At 44.9% G+C, this 27,389-nt stretch overlaps 3 non-coding genes and 1 pseudogene across 3 annotated transcripts; 3 read left to right on the forward strand and 1 right to left on the reverse strand.

The window, feature by feature from the left end:
* LOC140189847 (histone H2AX-like) overlaps nt 1–27,389 on the forward strand; it is an 836,563-nt pseudogene that overhangs the window by 111,661 nt on the left and 697,513 nt on the right.
* Nucleotides 4,026–4,107, forward strand: trnal-aag (transfer RNA leucine (anticodon AAG)). Its single transcript has one exon. It is a non-coding gene; the product is annotated as a tRNA-Leu (tRNA).
* trnat-agu (transfer RNA threonine (anticodon AGU)) lies at nt 4,691–4,764 on the reverse strand. Its single transcript has one exon. It is a non-coding gene; the product is annotated as a tRNA-Thr (tRNA).
* On the forward strand, nt 24,828–24,901 carry trnat-agu (transfer RNA threonine (anticodon AGU)). Its single transcript has one exon. It is a non-coding gene; the product is annotated as a tRNA-Thr (tRNA).

Consider the following 27,389-nt stretch of genomic DNA (forward strand, 5'->3'; position numbering starts at 1 on the left):
CTGTCTTTACACCGTTTATTCTGCTTCTCTTTCCTCAAAGACTCTCTGTATGTTAGATCTGGCTTTACTCCATGCCCTTCTTTCACTGCTCTATCGCTCTGGGTCCCATCCCCCTCGCAAATCATTTAAACCCTCCCGAACCATGCTAGCAAACCTAGCTGCAAGGATATTGCTCTCCCTCGAATTCAGGTGCAACCCATCCAATCTGTACAGGTCCCACCTTCCACAGAAGAGATCCCAATAATCTAAAAATCTAAAGCCCTGCTCCCTGCACCAACTCCTCAGCCACGCATTCAACTGCCATCACCTCCAATTCTTTCCATCTCTGTCACGTAGCTCTGGCAGCAATTCTGAGAACGTCACCCTTGGGGTCCTGATCTTCAGCCTTCTGCCTAATTCCCAAAACTCACACTTCAGAACCTCATCCCTCTTCCTGCCTATGTCGTTGGCCCCAATATGTGTCATGACTTCTGGTTGCTTTCCCTCTCGTACCAGGATGTCGTGAACCTGGTCAGAGACATCCCGGACCCTAGCACCCGGGAGGCAACAAACCATGCGGATGTCCCTCTCACGTCCACAAAATCTCCTGTCTGCTGCCCTGAGGAAGGCAATCAGTGACAGCCATGGTAGATTCATTCACATCCTAATATCAATGCCTAAATACGGTCCAGTACATCGATGACAGCAGTGCTGTAAAGCTTCATCCACACCGCTTGTTCCTAACTTCACGGTCCTCATCACTGCTGCTGCCATCCTCAGTCTGTGATATTCTGCTGGGAGTAGAAGTACAGCTTGTTTTTCGGATGTGCCAAAGTGCAGGTGCGGCATAACACGGTAAGCATTTTTTATGATGGCGTAACAGTGATCGAGTGCTCAGCACGTGCCATGCTGGTGATTGTTGGTCGGAGACTTTCTGAAATGACCTGGTTGAAGACCCTCGGGATCATTAAGAAGGTGTCACAGTGCGCTATCTAGTGATTGTTGATCGTGGTGCTCTGCTCCGCCAGTGCTTGCCTGACGACTGTCAGGGCTGGAATGTACATCAGTACTAGGATGTGGGCAAAGAACTTCCTTGGTAGGTAGAATGAATGACACCTGATCATTGGCTGTTCTAGGTTTGAGGAACAAGTCTGAAACAGGGCTGTCACATCTGAGCATCATAATGAACGAATCATGAAGTAAACACCGTTAGCTCTGTTATTACCTGATGCTGCCGTCCTGTCCATTCAATGGATGTTGTAACCCTGGGGCTGGGGAGCTGTTTCCAGAGCGTAGGACTGGGTCATGTTGCTGTAAAGCAGAATACACAACGGTCGGAGATGTCCCACTGACACTGCAATCTAGCTCTGTCTGAGGTCTTCAGTTTTATATTCTAGATACGGCACTTTCACCAGGATGGCAGGGAACACTTATTTCTTTCTGCATCTCCTCAGCTACATATTAATCTGTATTATCTTCTTATTTCTGCCTCGCTAGCACACTGCATGGGTTTCAATCTGGAGATCTCCACCCTGGAGAAGCTGTCCCTTAATTTAGCATCTTACGCCTTGAATTCACTTTGCAGGACCTCGTCACTCTTCTAACCCATGCCATTGATACCAACTGGACCACGACCTCTGGCTGCTTACTTTCCCCCTGAAGAATGTTATGGACTCGATCATGATGTCCCTGACCCTTCAACCTGGGAGGCAGCATGTCATCCGGAAACCTTGTTCTCGTCCACATAACCTTCTGTCGGCTCTCCGAACAAATAAACCCTCTGTCACTGAAGGGTAAATAATACCCAGACTACAAAGACGTGTTGATAATGGTCAGAGAAGTGTAAACTTTTATTTCGTCTTTTTCTTTTTTTTTCCTTTTATGTTCCTTTTCTTTCCCTTACAAAGCAATGCTAAAAGTTAGTTTGCTAATAGTTGGGGATTTTAATGCTTCTCGAGCTAAGTGGTGTTATAGAGACACAAATGTGAATGGGACGGTGGTGGAAGACTTTCTGGAAGAAAAGTTTCTGATATCTTTGTATGATACTGTAAGTGTCGGTACTGCACTTTACGTTGGTCTGCAACCGCCAATAACATTACTAAACGGAGAAGAATCACAAGCAACGGCGCGTGCGATCTCAAGCGGCGCAGAAATGTTGCGGCAGGATGTCTGGTTCATGGAGCAATTTGAGACTGTCATTCCAATCAGATGAATTAATTTCGGTTTCATGAGGAAAATGGAAATCCTCGCAACCAGAAACAGTGACACATCGGTTCTTCTATGAATTCTACTGACGAATTTTCTAGGAATCCTGCGCTCTGCAGTCAACGTGCATGAAGTGGCACTGTGCTTCCAAGTTTGTTAGGCTGAAAACCGCTCACAGGATCATTCCCGGAACGGCGCGGGTGCTGCGGAAGATCGGCGTCGCTCCGCCTTTTATCCGAGGGAAAGGCCACGCGACATTTTCTGATCAGAGCGAAATTGCTGCTGCGTGAAAGAAAAGGGAGCGCAGGAAAGTTTTTTTTTTGTTTCATAAATTGCAGGTTTCTTTTCAGGAAGTTTAATTTTTGCACTGAAGTCTGTGCCTGCGGGCTGTACATGCTAGCGTGTTGGCCTTCGACTGACGAGTGACCAAATATAAGTAAAAATGTTTTGTTTCCAGAGACTGCATTATCTCCGCACTCGGTACAATGATAACCACAGTCAGATTCAAGTGGCTGTTAATGTCGCCTGATGATGGAGAATCTTACAATCCAAAAGATGGTTTGAAGTAATCGAGTCATTCACTCTTCACGCCAATCGATGATCGCATTTTTCCCTGCGCATCGTGAACCGCGGTATTGGTCAGGAAAAATGCGGACAGAGCCCTCGATCATTGACAAGACGGGAAATAAATTATTAACAATAAGTGTCATATTGATAAGATCGGTGGAAGGGAGCAGTTGGCTAGACAATCTGTTCAGCCCTGACGTAATTGATTGCCAGAGCTTCCTGCTGATATGTACAAATGTTTGCGTTTTTTCTGGTTCAGGAAAGAACCTGGAACTTGACGCCTCACAAACGTACGTGTGTAGCGGTGTGCTACACACAGCGCTAGAATAACCACACGGAGTCGGTGAGTTGGAGTTGCGATGAAAGAGATTTATTCAAACTTCGCGGCCTGCTTTAAAGCCTTCCCGTTCCCGCCCTCCCTGGGCGGGACTACTGTGGGGAATGCATATTCCCAGACCCTTTCCGCGCGCGGGATTTTGCCGCTGCTCGTGAAGATGGCCTGGCGCCCTTTGTGGGGCCGGCCCTCTGTCTGCGCACGTTGTTGTGAGCTGGTTCGTGTGTGCTAGAAAGTGGGTCGCTACACGTGTACAATTTGCCTGGTACCTAGTCCCGTCATAAGCACTGTTTAAGGACGGTAATCTTCATTACTTTTCAAATTAAAAATTCTACTTTGGAGGGCAACGGGCAGTAGAGTGCTGATGGAACAGTTTCCGGCGCAGTGCAATTGCAAGTCAATACTATTTAATCAAACAACTTCAAAAAATCTGTTTCAGTCAAATTGGAGGTTTGTGGTGGTGAGTTTTAGAACGGCTTTAAATATCCCAGAAAGATCTGAGTATAGATATTGGAGAGCCGTTGTCAATGTGAGTGTTTTAATTTGAAATGTTCTGGTATGGAAGCTGGGATTGTTCATGTGAATGAAAGGCTTGCAACATTTTGGAGTACATGTGCAAAGGTCGCTGAATGTGACAAGACAGGTCGACAGGGATTGAATTTACTCTTTGCATCGGCTGGAAATGTGAATATTTAACCCTAGTGTTCCATTTGTGTGTTGAGAATACTCGTACTGACATCTGGCTGCAATCCGACAGTTTGAAGAGGCAGCTCTGTACCAGCGTTCTCTCTGGTCTGTTTTCTGTTGAAAAAAATGGAAAATTCATGAAGCCTCAAGCACAGTGTGTGGGAGAATGTTTCAACGCCTACACTGATGGTATAAACTTTGAAGATTGACGTGGTCAACAAATCCACGTCACTGTATAATGGTTAAAAAACATGGTAGTGTGGCCGAGCGGTCTGAGGCGCTGGATTAAGGCTCCAGTCTCGGAGGAGGCGTGGGTTCGAATCCCACCACTGCCATCGCGAGTGCATGTATTTGTTCTTTTCCGCCATCATTTTAGTTGCATTGAATTCCTAAATACTTTACAAAACCAAATGTTGCAGTAATAGTATCAAGGGCAAGGATATTACTGTGGGACTGCAGAACACTCCAGATTCGGTGGAGTTCGTGGCCTCTGTTTATCAAACACAGCGGGTGTGAAATTATTTATCATATATACCTATAAGTATTGAAAGTAACATCCAGCTCATTTCTTTAACGCCAACTTTCCGGTTTTTTGAAACATGCGGCGAAATATTCAGATTTCAATAGGAAGGAGTTTTGAAACGCAGTGTGAAATCGTTTCTCAGTAAGAACAGGACAATTTCATAAAGCAGATCATGGCGGCACTTTGTAAACCTTACACTTAAAAACGCAATAGCAAGCTACTCGGAAATGTAATCTGTTTGAAACGTCGTTCTGCACCGTTTTCGGGGAATTCTATACACTCCGTTCCATTTTGCGACATTGTGCTGTGTGAAATGTAATTTATAGTGTTATTGTGTTAAGTGTAATTTTCCTCAAAGCCGCCGTCATCACACGGCAATTCACATCATAACTTAAAGGCTCCGCTGGGATTTGAACCCAGGATCTCCTGTTTACTAGACAGGCGCTTTGACCAGTTAAGCCACGGAACCCTCGCGTTGTCCAGCAGCTGAAATAATGACAGTTCACTTGCATTACCTCTCCTTCATCTGCTAGCGAGAGAAATGCTTCAGATTCAGACTGTCAAGATGGAATAAAACAAAGTAGACCGTATTGAGAGACTCACCCCAAAATAGTCTGCATGCATAATAAAGGTTCCTACTGTCACCACAGCTCACTTGTTTTCAGAACATTGCTCCAATTTACAGACAATCAGCCGGGAGGCAGCGGCAGATCCACCAGCCCCGAGACCTCACACGTGCGGAAGGACTGTCTCCACTTAAACAGAGAGAACAGCAGTAAATGTGTGCTGACGGTTTGCAGAGTTTGGACAAATCCACTATACTGAGGATTGTTGTTAAGTTTTTTTGTCAATAGGAGGCTGAAGGAATAAAATTGCCCAGATTTCCTGGTAACAGGTGGTAATGTGTGCTGGGAGGGTGGCAATACGCAGGGTAAAGGGAAATGCGTTGGACGGTAAATGGTTTTTAAAGAGCACCATGTGGGGAACTCGTAGCATTACTCAATAGATGAGAAATTGAACGGCAAGACATCTCGGGTCAGATATATGGGATCACTTCTTTCGGTGATATTACAGAGCCTCAGAGAAAACAATTCTGAATTTGTCAAAGGTACCGTACGCATATGCATGGCAATTTCCGTGTTAGGTCCCGATGCTTGTACGGAGACTTAAATCGCCTGATTCTGGGATCCACTCACATTGTATCCGCTCGGACCATGTTAAAGGCATTGCTAATGCCCATGAAGACAACATCCGCTGCCTTGCTTTCATCACGTTCCTTGTAATTTCGTCCAAAAACTGTATACGATTGGTTAGACATGACCTGTCAAAGACGAAACTATGTTGAATAGCATTAATCAGACCCTGTATATCCAGATACTTATATTTCCAGCACCAAAACATTTACCATCACTGACATCAAGCTCACCGGGCTATAAGTTTTCCGCTCATTTTTAAAGCCTGTCTCAAGCAATGGAACAACATTAGCTGTCATTCAATGCCCCGGCAATTCACCTGTGGCTGAGAACGATTGAAGTATCTCTGCTAGGGCTCCTTCAATTTCTGCACCAGCTTCCCAAATGGTCTAAGGAGATATCTTGTCTGGCCGTGGGGATTTATCCACACTAAATTTCTTCAAGACAGCAAGTACCTCCTCCTCTGCAATGTCTCCGGTGCAAACCACACTGCTGTTTTCCTCACATCTATAGGCTCCGTGTCTATTTGCTGAGGAAAGAAAGAAGCAAGAAGTCCTATAAAGTCTCCACCCACCTGTGACACCTCTATGCATAGAAGCCCACGCTGATCTTCAAGAGGATCAATTGTATATCTTGCTATCCTGTTGCTCTTAATATAGCTGTAGAAGCCATTGGGACTCTGAAAGTTTCAAAGATAAAAGTACATTTATCATGAAAATATGTACACAGAATACAACTCAGAGATGTATCTTCCCGCAGGCAGCCATGCAAAAATAAACAGAAACACCGCGGAACTTGTTCAAAACAAAAATATATCGAACACCGAATGCGCGAAGTAAGATAACAAATCGCGCAAATGGCACATGGCACACAGAATCTTAATCATCAAACCAAGGAGTCCTTGAAGCGATCTAGGAAGGTTCAGTTTAATTCAGTTCAGTTCTGTTTGGTGTTGTGTAGTTTGTTGATCGCAGGCTGCAGAGCTACTGAGCGTCAAAGCGCTCTGATCAAAGTTGAAAACAATAGCAATAAAAAGGAGAAACCATTAGCACATGTAACATCAACCAGGGAGGAGACCGCACAGATCAAACTTTGCCCAAGACTCAAGACTCTTGAATCTTCCCCCCTCCCCACCGCCCCGGCAGGCGCGACCGAGAGGGAGAAGACCGGTTAAATGATGCAGACTGACGGCAATGAACACCCGCTTGCTTCCGCTCTCATCCTCGTCGATTTCAACCTTCCTCGACGCTGTAATTGACGAGATCGGCAAGTAGTCATAGTCATACTTTATTGAACCCAGGGGAAATTGAGCCAATCTTAGGTCTGTGCTCTCTCGTTAGGCTGCGCACTCTGTTCTCAACTTCTCTAAATCTTCTCAGAGATACCAAAACGGCAGATCACTCAGTCGGTGCAAAAACACATGTTCAAACAATATATGTTGCACGGTTTCTTTTCAAGTGTACTCCATACAAAATCTGGACACACTTAGCAAACTCGATCAGATGTAACCCTTTTACTGTATGGGAGTTCCAGTCAATATGTGGAGATTTTAAATCAGCCACTACCACAGCCTTATTCTCCTTGCAACTGCCTGATAGCTGTGCACAAATTTACTCCTCTGACTATTAGGTGTTCTATAATATAATCCCATGAATCCTTTTTTTATTCCTGTTTCATCTATTTAGCCTCAATGGATGAGATCTCCAGTCTGTCCTGTCTGAACATTGCAGTGTCATTTTCCCTCATCAGTAATTCTAGCCCTCCCCCGTAAATCTCTCCCACTCTGTCACACCTGAAAGAACGGACATGTGGAACATTGAGCTACCAGTCATGGACCTCCTTCAACCAGTGATGCTGCTCCTCCTTCAACCAATGTCATATATCCACGTGCTCATCCATCGTACCTGCAATGCTTTCTGTATTGAAATAGACACAACTCAGAACATTATTCCCATCATGCTCAACCTTTTCTTTCTCGATTTTGTATGTTGGCTGAACAACATTGTTGCTCACAACTACTCCACAATTGCCCTGTCACTCTGGTGCCCATACCTCTGCAAATGAATTTAATCAAGAGTAAAATGATGTACATTGGAAGGTCAAGCCAGGACTTGTACCATGAATCATCCCCCTAATGACCCTATCACTTCAGGCTCTGAGGCTGACACGAAAGCATGCTTCAGGGGGGTGAATCCATGAAATGCAGACATCCCAGATGGCGTACCTGGCCAACCACTAAAGACCCGCCCTGATCAACTGGCTGGAGTGTTCACCCATATTTTTAACCTTTTGCTTCCGCAGTCTGAGATACCCACCTTCTTTAAGCAGTCTTCAGTTATAACCAAGACTAACGTGGTAACCTGCTTCAATGACTACTATTCAATACCACTGTGATGAAGTGCTTTGAGAAGTTTGTCATTAAACACATCAACTTCTACCCGAGAAGTAACCTACCAGTTTGCCTACCAACACAGCAGGTCAATAGCAGATGCTATTTCATTGGCTCTTTACTCAACAATGGAACATCTGGACGGTGAAGATAGATAAGTAGATCAGGCTGATTTTTCCTCGACCACAGCACAGCATTCAATACTATCATCCCCTCAAAACTAATCAATAAGCTTCAAGACGTGGGCCTCAATATCTCCTTGACCAAATGGATCCTTGATTTCTGCACTTGCCCAGTTGGGTAACAACATTTCCACAGTCGTCATCATGACAGGTGCACAAAAATTTTTTCTGCTCAGTCCACCTGCTCTGCTCACTTCATACTCATGATTAAAAGGCTACCCATAGCTCCAGTGCCTCCTTTGTTGATGACACCACTGATATTGGCTGAATCAGTGACGAATCAATTGTGAGGAGTGAGATTGAAAACATGGCTTAGCAGTTCCACAGTAACAACTTCTCATTCAATATCAACAAGACCCATGAGATGATTATTGACTTCAGGATGAGGAAGTCTCATGAGTGGGTTCTCATCAGAGTATCGGAGGTGGAGATGGTCAGCAACTTTAAATTCCTCAGCTGCATCTGCCTGTTTACCAACTGTCCCATCCTCTGACATATCACATTGTTTCCCATCCCCTTACCAAACTAGCTGCAACATTCCCAACATCTCCAGCAAAGCTACCCGAGGGATATTGATCCCCTTCAAGTTTTGGTGTAACCCGTCTTTTTTGTACAGGTCATACGTTCCCCAGAAGAGATCCCAATAATACACAAATTTGGCACTTTACCTCCTCAGACACACATCTACCAAATCGTACTGTCCTTATCCTCATTGATGCATGGTACAGACACCAATCAGAGATTGTTACCCTTGAAGTCCTGCTTTTCAGCTTCTTACCTATCTCCCTGTATTCTATCTTCAGGGTTTCCTCCCTTTTTCTACCTATGTTGTTGGCACCAGAATATACCACACATTCTGGCTGCTGACCATCAGAGTTCAGAATACAGTGGAACCGATATGAGACATCTGAACCTGGCACGTGGGAAGCAATATGCTAGCCCAGGGTCCCTTTCACGTTCACAGAATCTCCCGTCTACTCCCCTATCTATGGAATCTCCTATCACCACTGCTCTCTTCTGCCCCTTCCCTTCTAAGCCATAGAGCCAAAGTCAATGCCAGAGACCTGGTTGCTGCGGCTTTCCTCTGGTATGTAGTTTGTCCCCATCCCGCCCAGACGTTTAGAAACATGTTGTTGAGGGGAATGGCCACAGGGCTACACTGAACTATCTGTCTATTCCCTATCCCTCTCCTTACAGTCACACAGATACCTTCCTTTTGCAATTTAATATGGATTACAAATATTAGTGCCAGTGACTAGTGGTGTCCCGCAGGGGTCGGAGCTGGGGCCACTTCTCTTTATGCTGTATATCAATGATATGGATGGATTTGTTGCCAGGTGTGCAGATGGTACGAAGATTGGTGAAGGGGCAGGTAGCATTGCAGGTAGGCTGAAGAAGGACTTGGATTAGGAGAATGGACACGAAAGTGGCAAATGAAATACAATGTTGGAAAATGCTCAGTCATGCACTTTAGGAGTAGAAATACATGTGCAAACCGTTTTCTAATTGCGGGAGAAACTCCAAAAATCTTAGATGCCAAGGGACTTGGGAATCCGTGTGCAGAACACCTTAAAGGTTAACTTGCAGGAGCGTCGGTGTTGAGGAAGGCAAATGACATTTTGGAATTCATTTCAAGAGGTCTAGAGTACAAGAGCAGGGATGTGATGCTGAGGCCTCACATTGTGAACAGTTTTGGCGTCCTCACTGAAAAAAAAGATGTGTTGGTATTTTAGAGGGTCCAGAGGCGGTTCACAAGGATGATTCCGGTAATGAAAGGGTTATCATTAGAGCAAAGTTTAGTGGCTCTGGGTCTCTACTTGTTGGACTTCAGAAGCATGGTTGGGGTGGAATCTCATTGAAACTTTACGAATGTTGAAAGCCCGAGACAGAGGAGATGGGGAAAGGATGTTTCTCATGGTGGGAGAGTCTAGGACAAGAGGGCATAGCTTCAACGTAGAGGGGTGCCCTTTCGAAACAGATGTGGAGAAATTTCTTTAGCCAAATGGTGGCGAATTTGTGGAATTTGTTGCCAGATGCAGCTGTGGAGGCCAGGTCGTTGGGTATATTTAAGGTAGAAATTGATAGATTCTTGGTTACAGGGAGATGGCGAGGAACTGGGATTTAGGGGGAGAAAAAAAGGATCAGCCATGATTGAATGGCGGAGCTACTCGATGGGCCAGATGGCCTAATTCTGCTCTTGTGTCTTATGGTCTTATGGTCTTCCTTTCCAATGCCAAAGAAGGGTCTTAGCCTGAAACGTCGACTATTTATTCATGTCCATAGATGCTGCTTGAGCTGCTGAGTTCCTCCAGCGTTTTTTTTTATTCACGTGTTGCTCTGGATTTCCAGCATCTGTAGGTTCACTTGTGTTTAGCAAATTCAGAAATCAGATTTGTAAACAGAGTGGGAGCACCCACGATTCCCTAAAGTTTAGCTTGCAGCTTGAATTTGCGGTAAGGAAGGCAAATGCATTATTAGCATTCATTTCCAGAGGAGTAGAATATAAAAGCAAAGATATAGTGCTGTACACGAGAGATTCTGCAGATGGTGGAAACCGAGAGGAGCTCAAAGAAAATGCTGGAGGATCTCAGTGGGTCAGGCAGCATCTCTGGAAAGGAATAAGCAGTCAACGTTTCAGGCTGAGATACTCCACACGACTTGACCTTTCACCAGGAACGTAATGCTGAGGCTCTATAAAGCATTGGTCAGACAGCACTTGGGTTGTTATGAGCAGTTTTGAGTCCCTTATATAAGAAAGGATAGAATCGTAAATATAGAACAGTATATCACTAGAACAGGCCCTTTGACGCACAATGTTGTGCCGAACGAATTAAATTAGTAACCAAATGACCAAAGAAACTTGTGCCTACACATTGAATTCCCCCAATGACAACAAGCCCATTGTTTTTACATGTTTTCTTAATCTGCATGCATATATCTTCCTCAATGTCGTGATAGCTACTGGGGGACGGAGAGTCTGTAGTATAATCCCCTAAGAGTGATTGCACCCTTCCTATTTTTGTTCTACCATATACTGCAGGCTCAGTGGACAAGCCCCCATTCTGTCCCCTCTGACTGCAGCTGTGAATCTGTCCCTGATTAGTAATGTAACTCCTCCCGCCCCCATCCTTTACACCTCTCACTATCTTTTCAAAAATATCGAAACCCTGGAGTATTAATCACCCATTCCTGTCCCTCTCTCAACCAAGTCTCTGTAATGGCCACAAAATGATGCTAACGCATCCTCCAAGTTCATCACCTTTATTTATAATACTCCTAGCATTAAAAGACGCACACTTCAAGCTATCCATCGTCTCATACTATTACTTTGCTCCTGCCCGCTTTTACTCCCTAACATTTACCTTCCTCTCCATCCCTACACTTTCTGACCTAATGCTCTGGTTCCCAATCTCCTTCCAAATTAATTTAAACCTTACTCAGCAGCAATATCGAACCTTCAGGCCAAGATATTGGTTCACCTCCAGTTTAGGTGAATCCATCCTTTTTGTACAGGTCACTCCTGACCCAGAAGATATTCCAATAATCAAGAACCTGAAACCCTGATCCTTGGTTCCCCAGCACTCATTCATCTGTTCTATCATCCTATTCCTGCATTTGGCACGGGCAGTAATCTAAACGTTTGTACCTGGAAGTCCTGCTCTTCAATCTCTTTCCAACTCTCTATACTCACTGTCCAAGACCTCTTCCCTCTTTCTACCAATGTGCACCACGACCTCTAGCTGCTTACCTTCCCCCTTGAGAGTATTCTGCAGCTGCTCTGGGACATCCTGGACCCTAGCACCTGGGAGGTATCATACCATCTTGAGACATGACCAAGAGACATGACATCTCTTTCACAGCTAAATAATATGCTGTACCATTACTATTGAATCTCCAATCACTATCACTCCGTCTGGCCTTAGCCTTCCCTGGTGAAGAAATTCCTCTCATGCCCAGTGACCAGCATTCAGAATCGGGTGCAGCAATAATTACAGAGTTCAACGCCAAAAGTCACTTTTGAACTTGCCTCTGCATTTAACAACTGTAATGTTGAAATATCCAGCACACAGCCGATTTCAACTTCTCCTCATTGTAAACTCAGTGTGTCACGAAGAGGGATGAATGAGTGAATCCCTTCCCATATTCAGAGCAGGTGAACGGCCTCTCCCCAGTGTGAATTGACTGGTGACTCTGTAGGTCAGATGTCTGAGTGAATCACTTGCCACAGTATGGACAATTGAATGGTCGTCCCCATTGTGAACTAGCTGGTGTGCCAGTATTTGCGATGACTGAGGAAATCTTTTTCCTCAGTCAGAGCAAATGAATGGCCTCTCCCCCGTATGAACTGATTATGCGTCCGTAAATCCCTTAGAACAACGAGAACAGGTGAATGGCCTCTCTCCAGTGTGAACTGACTGGTGACTGTAAGTCAGATGACTGAGTGAATCTCTTCCTAGTCAAAACAGGTGAACGGCCTCTCCCCAGTGTGAACTGACTGGTGTGCCAATCATTGAGATGACTGGGTATTATCCTTTTCTTCAGTCAGAGCAGTTGAATGGATTCTTCCTAGTGTGAACTGATTGGTGTCTGTATAGACTGGATGACCGAGTGAATCCCTTCCCACACGTGGAACAGGTGAACAGCCTCTCCCCAGTGTGTACTCGCTGGTGTCTCTGTATGGTGGATAATTATGTGAATCCCTTCCCACAGTCTGAGCAGATAAATGCCTTCTCCCCAGTGTGAATTCGCTGATATACCTTCAGTTGAGATGACTGAGTGAATCCTTTCCCAGAGTCTAAGACGGTGAACGGTTTCTCCCCAGTGTGAACTCGCAGGTGTGTCTGCACGTTGGATGACTGAATGACTCCCTTCCCACATTCTGAGCTGGAAGATGGTCTCTCCCCAGTGTGAACTTGCTGGTGTGACAGCAGGGTATATAAATGAGGGAATCGCGTTCCACAGTCTGACCAGATAAACGGCCTCTCTCCACTGTGAAGTTGCTGATGTTGTCATAAGGAGGTGGCTGGGAACGGACCCAAGTGCAAGACACAGACACCGAAGTACTAGGGACTGGACTAGGATACAGGCTGAGGGCAAGGACATGGACACGAAAACCGGGAACCCGGAACAGGACTGGACAAGAGGATTAGGAGCCCGGGCTTGGACTCCGAGCCAGAGACTGGACAAGGACCCAGTACCTGGGTCTTGCCTCTGGCTCGGCCCCAGAACTAGGCAAGGACGAGACTTGGCAGGCGAGCAGGACCAGGCTGGAACCTTCAGGCTTGAGTTTAGAGGCGAGGCTTGGCAGGAGGCAGGCGGCTGGAATCTTCAGGCTTGAGGCTCGAGGCGAGGCTTGGAAGGAGGCAGGAAGCTGGAGTCTTCAGTCTTGAGGCTAGAGACTAGAGGCGAGGCTTGGTAGGAGGCTGGAGGCTGGAGTCTTCACGCTTGATGCGGAAGGCTGGAGGCTCCTCCTGGGAAGGGCGCGGATCACCACCCGACGGAGGCAAGGGACAGGAAAGGACAGAACCAACCGCAGGTAACGGCAAGATGGCCTGGCTCACCCGACGGAGGCAAGGGTTAGGAAGGGACAGAACCAACCGTAGATAACGGCAATACGACATGGCTTACCCGGCAAAGGCAAGGGACAGGAATGGAGGTAGGTACAGGGTGGCTGCAGGACAAGACTACAGGCGAGACAAGGCGAGAGTTAGCAGCAAGACAAGACAGGGCTTCAGGCGAGGAAACGGAAGGCAGAGGAAGGGATATAAGGAGTAAGGACAAGAGCAATCCAGCAGCTACGCCCTGATCTCTGAAGGTAGTTATGCAGCCAGCCCCACCGAGCATCAACTGGCTTAATTAGAGCTCAACAAGTACAGAAGCAGGGTAGACAGGAAAACCTGGATCAAGGGTCGCTGGACCAGACCGTGAACCGGAATACGGACTTCACGGACGGACCATGACAGATGTACCTTCAATAGAGATGACGGAGTGAATCCCTTCCTACAGTCTGACAGGCGAATAGCCTGTCCCCAGTGTGAACTTGCTGGTGTGTCTGCAGGCCGGAAGACTGAAAGAATCCCTTCCCACACACAAAACAGATGAGTGATCTCACCCCAGTGCGAAATGGCTGGTGTTTCAGTCGGGTGGATGAGTGAGTGAATTCCTTCTCACATTCAGAACAGCTGAATGGCCTCTCTGCAGTGTGAATTCGCTGGTGTGCCGGGATTTCAGATGTCTGAGTGAATCCCTAACTGAGCCAGTCCTAACTGACTGGTGTCTACAAGTAAGGAAATCCAGGATCTAATTGCACAGTAGGGTCTTGAGGTCCAGGTCTCGGAGTTTACTGACTACTTTAGAGGGGTTAATGGTGTTAAATGCCGAGCTGAAATCAATAACGAGCGTCCTGATGTATGCACCTTTACTGTGGAGATGCTCCAGGGTTGCGTGAGTGAGATAGCACCGGCTGTAAACCTTTTGCTTTGGTAATCGAATTGAAGGAATCCAAGACGCCTCTCAGACAGGAGCTGATTTATCAAGGACAAGACGCTAAACGGAGTTAATGCGTGGAGGGATCTTGGAGTCCACGTTCATAGCTTCTCAAAGGCGGCAACAGAAGTTCATGGGTTGGTGAAGAAGGAATATACCATGCTTGCCTTTAGTACTCGAGGCATTGAGTTCAAAGCTCAGGAAGTTATGCTGCAACTTTGGAAAACTTTCGTTAAGCCGCATCTGGAGTATTGCATACGTACATTTCTGTTTGCCCGATTATAGGAAGCGATATCTTGGCTTTGGAGAGGGTGCAGTATAGGAATATCAGGATGCTGCCTTGAATGAAAGGCACGTGATATAACGAGAGATTGGACAAACACAAGTTGTTTTCTCTCGAGCGTCGGAGGCTGAGGGGAGACTTGATAGAGTTTTATAAGACGAGGAGAGGCATAGATAGAGTAGACAGACAACATCTTTTCCCCCAAAGCTGAAATCCCTAATTCCAAACGGCATGCATTTAAGGTAGGAGGGTGTAATTTTTAAGGTAGATGTTAGAGGCAGGTTTTCTACACCTAGAGTGATGGATGCTTAGAATCCGCTACAAGGCGTGGTTGCAGAGACGGATGCATTCGGGACTTTTAAGAGACATTCAGACAAGCAGATGAATGTGAGGAAAATATATGGGTATAGACATTGTACCGGCATGAGAGTTGAGTTCAGTTGCAATCTGATGATTAATTTATTTGGTTCAGTGGAAAATCGTGGTCCTCATGCTGTGCTGTTCTATGTCGCATGTTCTATTAACGCTGGGTTCAGAAATAATCTGTAAACTTTAAAGAAGCTACTATAATATTTTTGTGCAACATTAAGCCCTTCATTGAGGCCATTGTTCCAGGACATCTTTGCATTATGACTTCCACCTTTTTCGCATTATTACAATGACACTGGTCAAATAAAGACACTTAACTTCGAATAAGGAAGAGACACATGACTGCTCAGACGCGGGTCTTACATATGATATCAGAATTTAGTCTGTCTTGCCGTGCAGATCATGTTTCATATCCTGTTGGTCTGTTGATGCATCTTCTCATGAAATGAATATACGACGGTTTAGTATGTACCTCGTCTAAGCTTCTCTAATGCCATAAGGTTAATCAGTTACGCCAGCACCACTCTAATGTGTTCATCCAGTGTCACCCGATTCCACGAACATCAAGAGAAGAAATTTTGCGGATGCTGGAAATCCAAAGTAACACAGCTACCATGGAACGTAGCCACAGGTGTAATTTCCACTCTTCTCCAAATCATTTTTCTGGATGTGGAAGATGTCTGATTTGTTCTCTGCAACAGCTGGCCGGAAGAAAAGCTTCAATTAGCTGATCTCTGTTCACGTTCAGGTGGAATGTAGAGACCGCGGTCTCCCTCGGTACTGAGCAATTAAACGTTACGCCTTTTTCCACCGCAATCAGACTGGAATCCAGCGACAAGATGGGCCTGGGCAGATCTGCAAACGCAAGGGAATCAAAGAGAACACGAAGACCAGTTGAAATTAAGATGGTTTTATCACCTGAGACAGCGACCAAACGGCAAGAAAGAACAATGGCTTTCAGTCTTTACCATTTTCACTCTTGACCTTCACGACCACTCTAAAGGGTAAATAAGAGTAAGTTACATTAATTCTACATCAAACCTCCAGAAACCTTTCAAAGCCGCCGCACAGAAAAGCCCTCGTCACTATTCCGTTATTTCCTTTTGTGAACGCTGTCCTCTCGCAAACCGGTTCTCAGTTCTCCCCATTTGTACAAGTATCAGCTTTGAAACTATGTCTGTTAATCAAGCACTCTATTCCCTGGAACTAATCTCACATACAACAGAATCATGACGGAAACAAAAAGAACAGTACGTCAACCAAAACAACCCCCACTTATCGTCGTTCAATTATTCCATGGCCGCATTCTTATCTCAACGACACCATTTCACCGTATCTCCGTCATCATATCATTCTCTGGATCCGATACTCTACCAACTTTATAAACGAAAATAGAGGGCACAGATGAAAACAATATATGACACAAATGATCACAGTTTCTCGGATCCCCTTCCTTGCTTACAGATAATGTAACACCACACGTAAGCGCTAAGATACAAATATTTCTTTTATTTATCAGAGCGTAACTGATAATTTGAACCATTGCTTGGACGGAGAATTAGACAATGATTAATATACTCTGTACACGTTAAAAGTTGCTATCCAATTATTGACGATGCTTAACTAGATACCTATGAAGAGTTATGATGTAGAAAATTCGCTCAGGTGTATATTAACTATATTTCTACTCTTCAGCTGCGAATAGCGTTCAATTGCCCCACAGGCTAAACTGGGGAATTATATGAATTATATAATCTTACCCTTGGGACCATGATGTATGGCCCAAAAGAAGCAATGGAGCCTACTAAGCATAATAATGTGATTTGAACGGAGATCCACAGATGTACTCTGGAATTTTATGATAGATATCGTTGGAACATTCATTTTGGTTCACTTTTGTATGACAATTATTTCACCAGCAGGGGGCAGTGTGAATTAGATCTGGAGCCAACATCTGTGAGGTTAATTACTGAATGGAGGGCGATCTAATAGAAGCAAACTAACTGAAGCGGCTCAGAACTCACCATGACATAGAGGGAGACCAATCAGTCCGTCTGTTCTATCAGAGTTATCCCATCTATCATTGCTTCCCATATCCTGGCTACTGTTCGGAGGCCATCTGGGTCTTTTTACCTTTGTAGGTTCTTAACTCTACCCTCAATGATTCTAATTCTTCTGATCCTATGTTAACTACTTATGAGATTTTGATGTCACATTTTAACAACAAAGTCGCCCCACCCACCCCTCCCCTGCCTACCTACCTTATTTATATACAATGTTCATCCTTTTATGTTAGGCTCCTAACCCTGACATCATACCTGCCACTCTCTGACTAAAGTACAAGATCAGCTACCTTATTCCGTATGCCTCGTGCATTGAAAGATAACTCCTGCAGTCCTGTATTCAACACCCTTTTCAGTTTGCCCCAAATGTTACCAGAAGTTAAATTCTTATCTATTTCTAAAATATCATGTAATGGGGTTTCGAATTTATGTTACTGCGGAGGCTAATTAAAATGGCGTCATTGTTTTGTTAATCTGGGGAATGCGGCTTTGTTGTGTTAAACGTTGAGAAAGTTTGCGCTAGCAGCTTGTTTTGGTTTAGAGGATGATAAGAAAATGCTATTAACCAACTGGGATTGTTGTTATGGTTTTGGTGTATTTGAAGATACTGTATGCGCGGGGTTTTGGGGCAGAAGGCGGGAGAGAGAGTCAGAGGATGGACCAGGTGCTGTGAGTCCGCTAACGGGGTCGGACCCCGAGGAGGGCGTTCGGCGAGGAGACGGAGACGGACTAGCGTGGAGGGTCTGGTCGACCACCGTTGTTGGACCCAGGCGGCCGGTCGAGGTAGTCCGAGGGGTCGCAGGGTGAAGAAGAAGTTCCTTGAGCTCCAACTGTTTTGTGCACGAAGATTTGAACTTTGATAAGTGTGGCACCTTTTATATTTTATTCTCTCTTAATTATATAGTTCCAGTAATATCTATCAACTGTAAATCATTTAATTGCATCTGGTGTATTGTCTGTTATTTGGGCGGGGTGGGGTACATCACACAGCATCCACACAAACGAATTATCCAGTTTGGCGGGGCCGAGGCTGTTTCCCTAGACGACAACGAGCCAAGCGACCCTGAGGGTGGTCGGGAGGGTTACACATGTATTTCTGCAAGTTCGTCTATCTCACCGGCCCCTCTGTCCGCTAGTATTTCCGGAAAATTATTTATGTCCTCTTTAGTGAAGACAGAACCAAAGTAGTTATTCATCGAGGAATGTTTCCATCGAGGAACGAGTTTGCAGACTGGATATTGAACTTTTTACTGTTGGACTTCGGCCACATTATCCACCGTTATACATCACTTGGCGGCACGGGAGGTCATTCCCGCCTGTGGGCATCGAACGTGCAGCTCCTCCCGTGGAGGGTCAGATACCCTGAGCCAATAGACTGGTCCTGGACTTCTGCGTTTGCATTTTGCTGTTTGATTGTTCGTGGTTTTTGTATTGCAATATTTACGGTCTATTCTTGGTTGGTGCGGCTGTAACGAAATCAAATTTCCCTCGGATTAATAAAGTATATCTATCTATCTACCTATCTATCAATTGGTCTGCCATGTCCTTGCTCCCCATAATCAATTCACCTGTTTCTGTCTGTAGGCGACCTACATTTGCCTTAATTAATCTTTTTCTTTTCACATATCTATTAAAACTTTTACAGTCAGTTTTTATGTTCCTTGCCAGTTTTCTCTCATAATCATTTTTCCCTTTCCTAATTAAGCCGTTTGTCCTCCTCTGCTGGACTCTGAATTTCTCCCAGTACTCAGGTGAGCCACTTTTTCTGGCTAATTTGTATGCTTCTTCTTTGGAATTGATACAATCCATAATTTCCCTTGTCAGCCACTGGTGCACTACCTTCCCTGATTTATTCTTTTGCCAAACTGGGATGAGTAATTGTTGTAGTTCATCCATGCGATCTTTAAATGCTTGCCATTGCATATCCACCGTCAACCCTTTAAGTGTCAGTTGCCAGTCTGTCATAGGTAATTCACGTCTCATACCTTCAAAGTTACCTTCCTTTAAGTTCAGAACCTTTGTTTCTGAATTAACTATGTCACTCTCCATCTTAATGAAGAGTTTCACCATATTATGGTCACTCTTACCCAAGGGGCCTCGCACGAAAAGATTGCTAACTAACCCTTCCTCGTTGCTCAATACCCAATCCAGAATGGCCTGCTCTCTAGTTGGTTCCTCGACATGTTGGTTCAAAAAAACATCCCGCATACATTCCAAGAAATCCTCTTCCTCAGCACCCTTACCAATTTGGTTCACCCAATCTATATGTAGATTGAAGTCACCCATTATAACTGCTGTTTCTTTATTGCACACATTTCTAATTTCCTGTTTAATGCCATCCCCAACCTCACTACTACTGTTAGGTGGTCTGTACATAACTCCCACCAGCGTTTTCTGCCCCTTAGTGTTATGCAGCTCTACCCATATCGATTCCACATCCTCCCGGCTAATGTCCTTCTTTTCTATTGCGTTAATCTCTTCCCTAACCAGCAATGCTACCCCACCTCCTTTTCCTTCATATCTATCCCTCCTGAATATTGAATATCCCTGAACGTTGAGCTCCCATCCTTGGAGCCTGGAGCCATGTCTCTGTGATCCCAACTATATCATATTCATTAATAACAATCTGCACTTTTAATTCATCCTTCTTGTTACGAAAGCTCCTTACATTGACACAGAAAGCCTTCAGGCTCGCTTTTACAACAGTCTTAGCCCTGAAACAATTATGTTGAAAAGTGACCCTTTTTGATTTTTGCCCTTGATTTGCCGGCCTGCCACTTTTACTTTTCAGCTTACTACTTTTTTGCTTCTATCCTCATTTCACACCCCTCTGTCTCTCTGCACTTGTTCCCATCCCCCTGTTGTGAACTAACCTCCTCTCTCCAGTCTCTTTAATTTGATTCCCACACCCCAACCATTCTTGTTTAAAGTCACCTCAGTAGCCCTCGCAAATCTCCCCAGAACCTTGGATGTCTGGAGAGGTGATAAATTTAGTCAGGAAAAAAAAGGACAAGTACGTAAATTTTCAGATGTTAAGATCAAAGAAACACTTGAGGAATATAAAGACACCAAAACAGAAGTAAAGAAGGGAATTAGAAAAGTTAGGAGGGGCCTTGAAATGTTCTTGGCCAAGAGGAATAAGTTGAATCCCAAAATATTGCATACGTACATCAAGAACAACAGAATAACCAGAGAGAGAGTGGGGCCACTCAAGGATAAAGGAGAAGCACTTGCTTAGATCTGGAGAATTCGTGTCAGGTACTTAATGAGTACGTTGCTTCAGAATTTACTACGTGAAAAAATATGGAAGACCAGGAGATCAGTGCTGAGTGTATAAACATGTTAAGGCATTTGGAAGTCAAGGAGGAGGAAGCATTGGGCCTCCTCATGAGTATTAAGGTGGATAAGTCCCCAGGCCCTGATAGGATTTACCCCAGTATGCCGTACAGTTGCAGCAGAATCTCCCTGCTCTTCAATTCAAAACCTCTCGCAATGATGGTCAACATTCCTTTTGCCTTTTTGATAGCCCAGGTGGACTGAGTGACTGAATCCCTTCCCACACTGAGAGAAGGAGAATTATATCTCCCCGTATTCAACTCTTTGGGAATTCATCAAGGCAGATATCAGATGTAGTGAATCCATCGTCCAGTCAATGTAGTTGAGGAACTAATCTCCAGTGAACAAATGCTGCTGTGTTCACAGCATCCCAGCTCCAGTGGATTACACAAAGTCAAAACAGAAAACCCCATTTCAGACACAAAGCAGGCTTCCAGATGGCACGAGATACCTCTTCATCTCCACTGATTCACAACAGATATATTGGTGCTAGAAGGGAAATTTTTGGTCTCTCCTTAAATACTTGTACAGCGACAGCAAAACTCACCTGTAGCCTTTGAGATTCCTGTGCACAAACTATTTGCTGTTTCTAACCTGTAAAAAGGTTTACAAAATACATCGATGCATGAAGGACAATATTTTGGATGAGATCATTGCCATCTCTATGGTGAGCGATGACATCACACTGTTACACTGAGGATTTACGCCAATTGGAAGATCAACTCCTCATCTCTTAACTGGGCAAAGATCAGGCATCTGGACTGAGCCTCAAATTCTCTGCTTTCCTGTCTCTATCAGAATAGGGAATTTCTGCCCAACATCAACCTGTGACTTGACTCAGTTTGCCTCCATCAGTATTATTTCAACTTCTGCTCACGTCCCACAATGCCACAAAGAGCACATTATATTGCATGGCTGATCCTGGAGACTTTCTAATTACTCTGACCCCCACCGCCGCCCTCCCCAGGTGATTGACGGTGGTGAACTAATGGCAATGCTAATGAATACGAAGGGAAGGACAGTAGGGTTTCTCATTGCAGAGTGGCACTTTAGTGATGTGAAAGCTACAGGTCACTTGTTACCCAATACCTAGTGAGAATGGTACAAGATATGTTCTAATGGGTAGAGAGGTCCAGAAGGTAAAACAAATGTGATTTTCTCAAGAAGTAAAGCCGATGGAAGGATTTTCTTCTTTTTTAATTTTCCCATGCGGTACTTATTCACATTTTCATTGACTCAAAGGACGACTCTTCATTCGAGATTAACTCGGAACTATGTTAATTGTTCCGAGTTCCTAATTTTTGGATTTAGATTGCTGAAAGTCGGCGGTGTTTGGGAGATCCATTTGCTCCCATTCCGTCCGCCTGCCCCTCCAAACACGCATGACAGAATGGCAGGGAAAGCGCTGGCTGTGTAACCCATGGCTGCTATACGCAGAAACCCCCAAGCACGAGAAACCCATCTATCTGGTCACGGTTACAACGATGAGCATGCGCTGTCGAAATGGCGCCAACATCTCTGCTCATCAGCAGAACGCTCCTCGGGACCCGAGAACAGACAGTGGGACTGAAAAAGATGCGTCAACGATGGCAGATTTTAAACGCAGAGGCTTCTGGGTTCCAAGGTGTCCGATGTCTGCACCGTCCCGAAATCAATATACTCAATAGAACCTACAGTCCTGATGGAAAGGCTACAGAACCTAGGCCTCTGTACTGCCCTCCGCAAGTGGATCCTCGATTCCAAACCGGCAGACCACAATCGGTGTGGATTGGAAATAACATCTCCACCTAAATGGCAATCAACACTGTTGCGCCACAGGGATGCCTGCTTAGTCCACTGCTCTACTTCTCTACACCGATGACTTTAGGGCCAGGCAAAGCTCAAATGCTACCTATAAAATTGCTGATGATACAACCATTGTTGATAGAGTTTCAGGTGGTGATGAAAGGGTGTACAGGAGCGAGATAGTTGAGTGGTGTCGCAACACCAAGCTCGCACTCAACGTCAGCAAGACCGAAGAGCTGACTTTATAAGGGTTAAGACGAAGAAACACAAACCATATTGGGATCGGAAGTGGACAGAGTGAGCAATTTCAAGTTCCTGGGTGTCATTATCTCCGAAGACATAACGTGGACGCTACAACACTGCCTGGAAGGAGAAATATGGGAATATTCTGGCTCATGATAACTGGATCGATGATTCTTGTATTAAACGCCTGTAGAAATGTACCAAAGTGAGGAACCACCTCAATCTCCCACATCAGTGGGAAGTGATAGTTTTGTCACAATATCTACATGCTGCTTATCAATTTCTCATCTCCCAGAAGTTATGACGAGTCCCAAGTAACTAACCTGCTTGGGTTAGTTTGAGCCCCGTTGTGGACAGAATACCATCCTCTCCTCCATGCATAATGTTGACCCTTCGTGTTGCCTCCAGAACGCAGCTAGCATTATCAAAGTCCCCCTACCACCCTAGACATCTTCTCTCCTCCCTGGGCAGCAGATACAAAAGCTTGTAAGCACGAACATCTCGGCTCAGTGGCAGCGTTTGCCATGTTAAACGAATTCTTATACGTTCAAGATGAATTCTTGGCCTCAATACCTACCTCTCTATAATTGTAACAGTCACACTAGATCTTGTATTCTGTTTTTTCTTTTTGTTTTCTCTTGTATTACTTTAAAATACTTTTCTCTTAGAATAATTGACAATTGACTTGCCGCACTCAAGGATTAATCACACTAATAGAATGCAGCCTCAGGAAATGTTTTTATATTTCTCCCCGGGCAGCTAAATCCACCAAACTGGGCTATGTTCTTCTGTTACTGACAACCAAAGGAGTTAGGTTTTGAAAAAATTCTCTTACTCTCCACAGATACTGCCTGATCTATCAAGTATTCCCTGCGGTGTTTATTTTCCCTTGCACGTTACTCGCACAGACTCCAAACTTAGATAACTGCCTCGGTCTGATTCTCCACGGGACTGAGAGAATCGTAAACCGACACGAGCTTATCAGTTATATAAATGAAACAGAACATTATAAATGGAAATTTCATGTGGAAGTTGTACAGCTCTGGGACTCATATCATTGGATGGCAGGTCCTAGCGGATACAAGTGAGTGGATCCCAGAATCAGACGGTTTAAGTCTCCGTACCGGCATCAGGACCTAAGCCAGTTATTGCTATGCATGTGTGCACGGTATCTTTGACAAATTCAAAAATTCTGCTCTGACACTCAGTAATATCACCGAAAAAAGTGAATCCATATACCTGACCCGAGATGTCTTGCCGTTCAATTTTTCACCTATTGAGTCATGTTACGCGTTTCCCACTGGGAAAGGCCGAGCAATGTATCCACTTGCCGGACAATGTATTTCCCTCAAGCAGCGTATTGTCACCCTCCCTGCACACATTAAAACCAAACCCAGTGTTATCAGGAACTCTGGGCAATTTTATTCCCTCATCCTATTGACAAAAAGACTCAACAACAATCCTCAGAATGGCCGACTTGTCCAACCTCCCCAAACGGTCACATCCGTTTACTGCATTTCTCTCTGTTTAAGGCAAGCGAAAGCTTTATTCAATTTTCCTTACAAACATTTCTCCGCACATTAACCAGGGTGTTCTTGCAATGCGAAGTTACTCTGCCCAATCATTCGGCCTTATCTATTCTGTTGGAAAATACCGAATAGACATGTCAGAGATTTTCTTTTCAATTCCTTTTTAAAAATTTGGTTATTCCGACTATTTCTTACGTCGTTGTCCTCTGATGGTTAAATGCCTCCAGGTCTAACTCTTGAAAGGTTCTTCCCCAGCTTCAAAGTTGTGATTCATCCTCACAGCACAGATGTTGCTTTAATCCTCCTTGCTTAAAGAGCCAGGACGATCACATTGCATGAAACCACCCGCCACATTGATTGAAGAAGGGCTTAAACTCATCAATTAACCCGTGACGAAGTGGTGACAATCCTTCCGCCCTTCGCATGAGGCTTCAGGGCTGGTGAATCGGTCACTACCTCCCGGCTGTGTGTCTGTGAATTGAAGCAATGTTCCGAAAATTGTGAACTGTGGTGAGAATAGGAACCTATATTATGGAATTTGGATGAGTCTCAATACGGTTTACTTTGTTTTATCTTATTGTGACAGTCTGAATCTGAAGCATTTCTCTCGCTAGCAGACGAAGAAGAGTTAGTGCAAGTGAACTATCATTATATCAGCTGCTGGACAAGGCGAGGGTTCCGTGGCTTAACTGGTCAAAGCGCCTGTCTAGTAAACAGGAGATCCTGGGTTCAACTCCCAGCGGAACCATTGAGTTATGGGGTGATTTGCCATGTGATGAAAGCGGCTTTCAGTAAAGCACTAAAAATCACAAATTACCCTCTAACAGAGCATAATGCCTCAAAAAGGAACGGAACAATAATACAGTGTATAAAATTCATCGAAAATGTTACAGGTCTGATTGTTTATGTGTCTCAGAAACATAATGCCGGTTTCCAATAGATGACACTAGCTTGTTTTGCCCTGATATAGCATTTTTACAGTTACAGTTTTTACAGATTGTTTTACGGTGACAATCGTTTACAACATGCGGCCGTGATCTGCCTTATGAACTTACTAGGGATGGGGGGAGGGAGAGAGAGAGAGAGAGAGAGAGAGAGAGAGAGAGAGAGAGAGAGAGAGAGAGAGAGAGAGAGAGAGAGAGAGAGAGAGAGAGAGAGGCAGACACAGCCTGTGGTATGTCGAGCACAGGGTGAAACGCGAAGTCTTTGAGGTAACTGCAAGTCCGTGTCTTTACTGTTGGTTTGCTCACGCTTGAGTGCCCGGTGGCGGGTGCCCATGATCTTTTTTCTGGTGGGGGAGGGGGGATTGCTGCTTGCTGTCACTTACGCGAGAGACGGAGGGGAGATGGGGGCGAGACTTTTGGGGTTCTAACATTTAACCGTCGTTTATTCTTTAGGGCACTCCTCTGTTTTCGTGGATGGTTGCGAAGAAAAAGCATTTCAGGATGTATATTGTATACATTAAATGTACCTTTGAAACCTTGGAAACTTGTCCTGGTCTTACTGAAAAACTGCGTTTCAAACGTCTCTTCAATTGAACTCCGACTAGTTCGCTGCATTTTGTTTTCAAGAAACCGGTCAGACGCCGCTACAGAAATGAGCTAGAATACATATTGATGTTAATTACTTTTTCACCCACTACTTTCAATAAATAGAGGCCACGACTCCCACCCACCTACAGGATGCCCCAGCCAATCTGGAGTGTTCGGCAGACCCACAGTAATACACTTGGCTATGACACCAATCGTAGTCATGATGATTTGTCATTCTTACATTTAGCTATGCAAAACGTTTCGTGTACTCGCCATCGCAGCGGTGGGATTCGAACACAAGCTTCCTTGGAGACTGGAGCCTTAATCCAGCGCCTTAGACCGCTCGGCCACACTACCTCGCCCTAATCATTACACAGTAACGTGCCTTTCTTCACCATGGCACCCTCCAAAGAGTTACGTCGTCGGCGGAAGCGTTGAAACATTCCGCCACACACTTTGCTTGAGGCTTCATTCATTTTCTATTTTTCCCAACCCAAAGCAGACCAAAGGGAACACTAGTACACAGTTGTCTCTTCAAACTGCCGGAGGCAGGTAGATTTCAGTGAGGGTAATCTCAGCATACACATGTGATATTAGGGCTAAATATTCACACTTCCAGCGGATGCAAAGAGTAAAATCACTCCCTATCGACCAATCTTGTCACATTCAGTAGAGGTCCCAGAACAGATCCTTCTGGGACACTACTAGTCACAATCCTCCAATCTGAATGTACTCCCTCTACCACCACCCTCTGCCTTCTGCAGGGAAGCCAATTCTGAATCCACCTGGTCAAACTTCCCTGTATCCCATGCATTGTAAATCTCTGAATAAGCCTACCATGTGGAACCTTGTCAAATGCCTTACGAAAATCCGTATAGATCACATCCACTGCACTATCCTCATCTATATGCCTGGTCACCTCCTCAAAGAACTCTATCAGGCTTGTTAGACACGATCTGCCCTTCACAAAGCCATGCTGATTGTCCCTGATCAGACCATGATTCTCTAAATGCCTATAGATCCTATCTCTAAGAATCTTTTCCAACAGCTTTCCCACCACAGACGTAAGGCTCACTGGTCTATAATTACCTGGAATATCCCTACTACCTTTTTTGAACAAGGGAACAACATTCACCTCCCTCCAATCCTTCGGAACCATTCCCGTGGACAACGAGGACAGAAAGATCCTAGCCAGAGGTTCAGAAATCTCTTCTCTCGCCTCGTGGAGCAGCCTGGGGAATATTCCGTCAGGCCCCGGGAACTTATCTGTCCTAATGTATTTTAACAACTCCAACACCTCCTCCCCCTTAATATCAGCATGCTCCAGAACATCAACCTCACTCATATTGTCCTCACCATCATCAAGTTCCCTCTCATTGGTGAATACCGAAGAGAAGTATTCATTGAGGACCTCGCTCACTTCCACAGCCTCCAGGCACTTCTTCCCACCTTTATCTCTAATCGGTCCTACCTTCACTCCTGTCATCCTTTTTTTTCTTCACATAATTGAATAATGCCTTGGGGTTTTCCTTTACCCTACTCTCCAGGGCCTTCTCATGCTCCCTTCTTGCTCTTCTCAGCCCCTTTTTAAGCTCCTTTCTTGCCGCCCTATATTCCTCAATAGACCCAGCTGATCCTTGCTTTCTAAACCTCATGAATGCTGCTTTCTTCCTCCTGACTAGATTTTCCACCTCACTTGTCACC

The sequence above is a fragment of the Mobula birostris genome, chromosome 29 (genome assembly GCF_030028105.1).
Source record: "Mobula birostris isolate sMobBir1 chromosome 29, sMobBir1.hap1, whole genome shotgun sequence".
Taxonomy (NCBI): Eukaryota; Metazoa; Chordata; class Chondrichthyes; order Myliobatiformes; family Myliobatidae; genus Mobula; species Mobula birostris.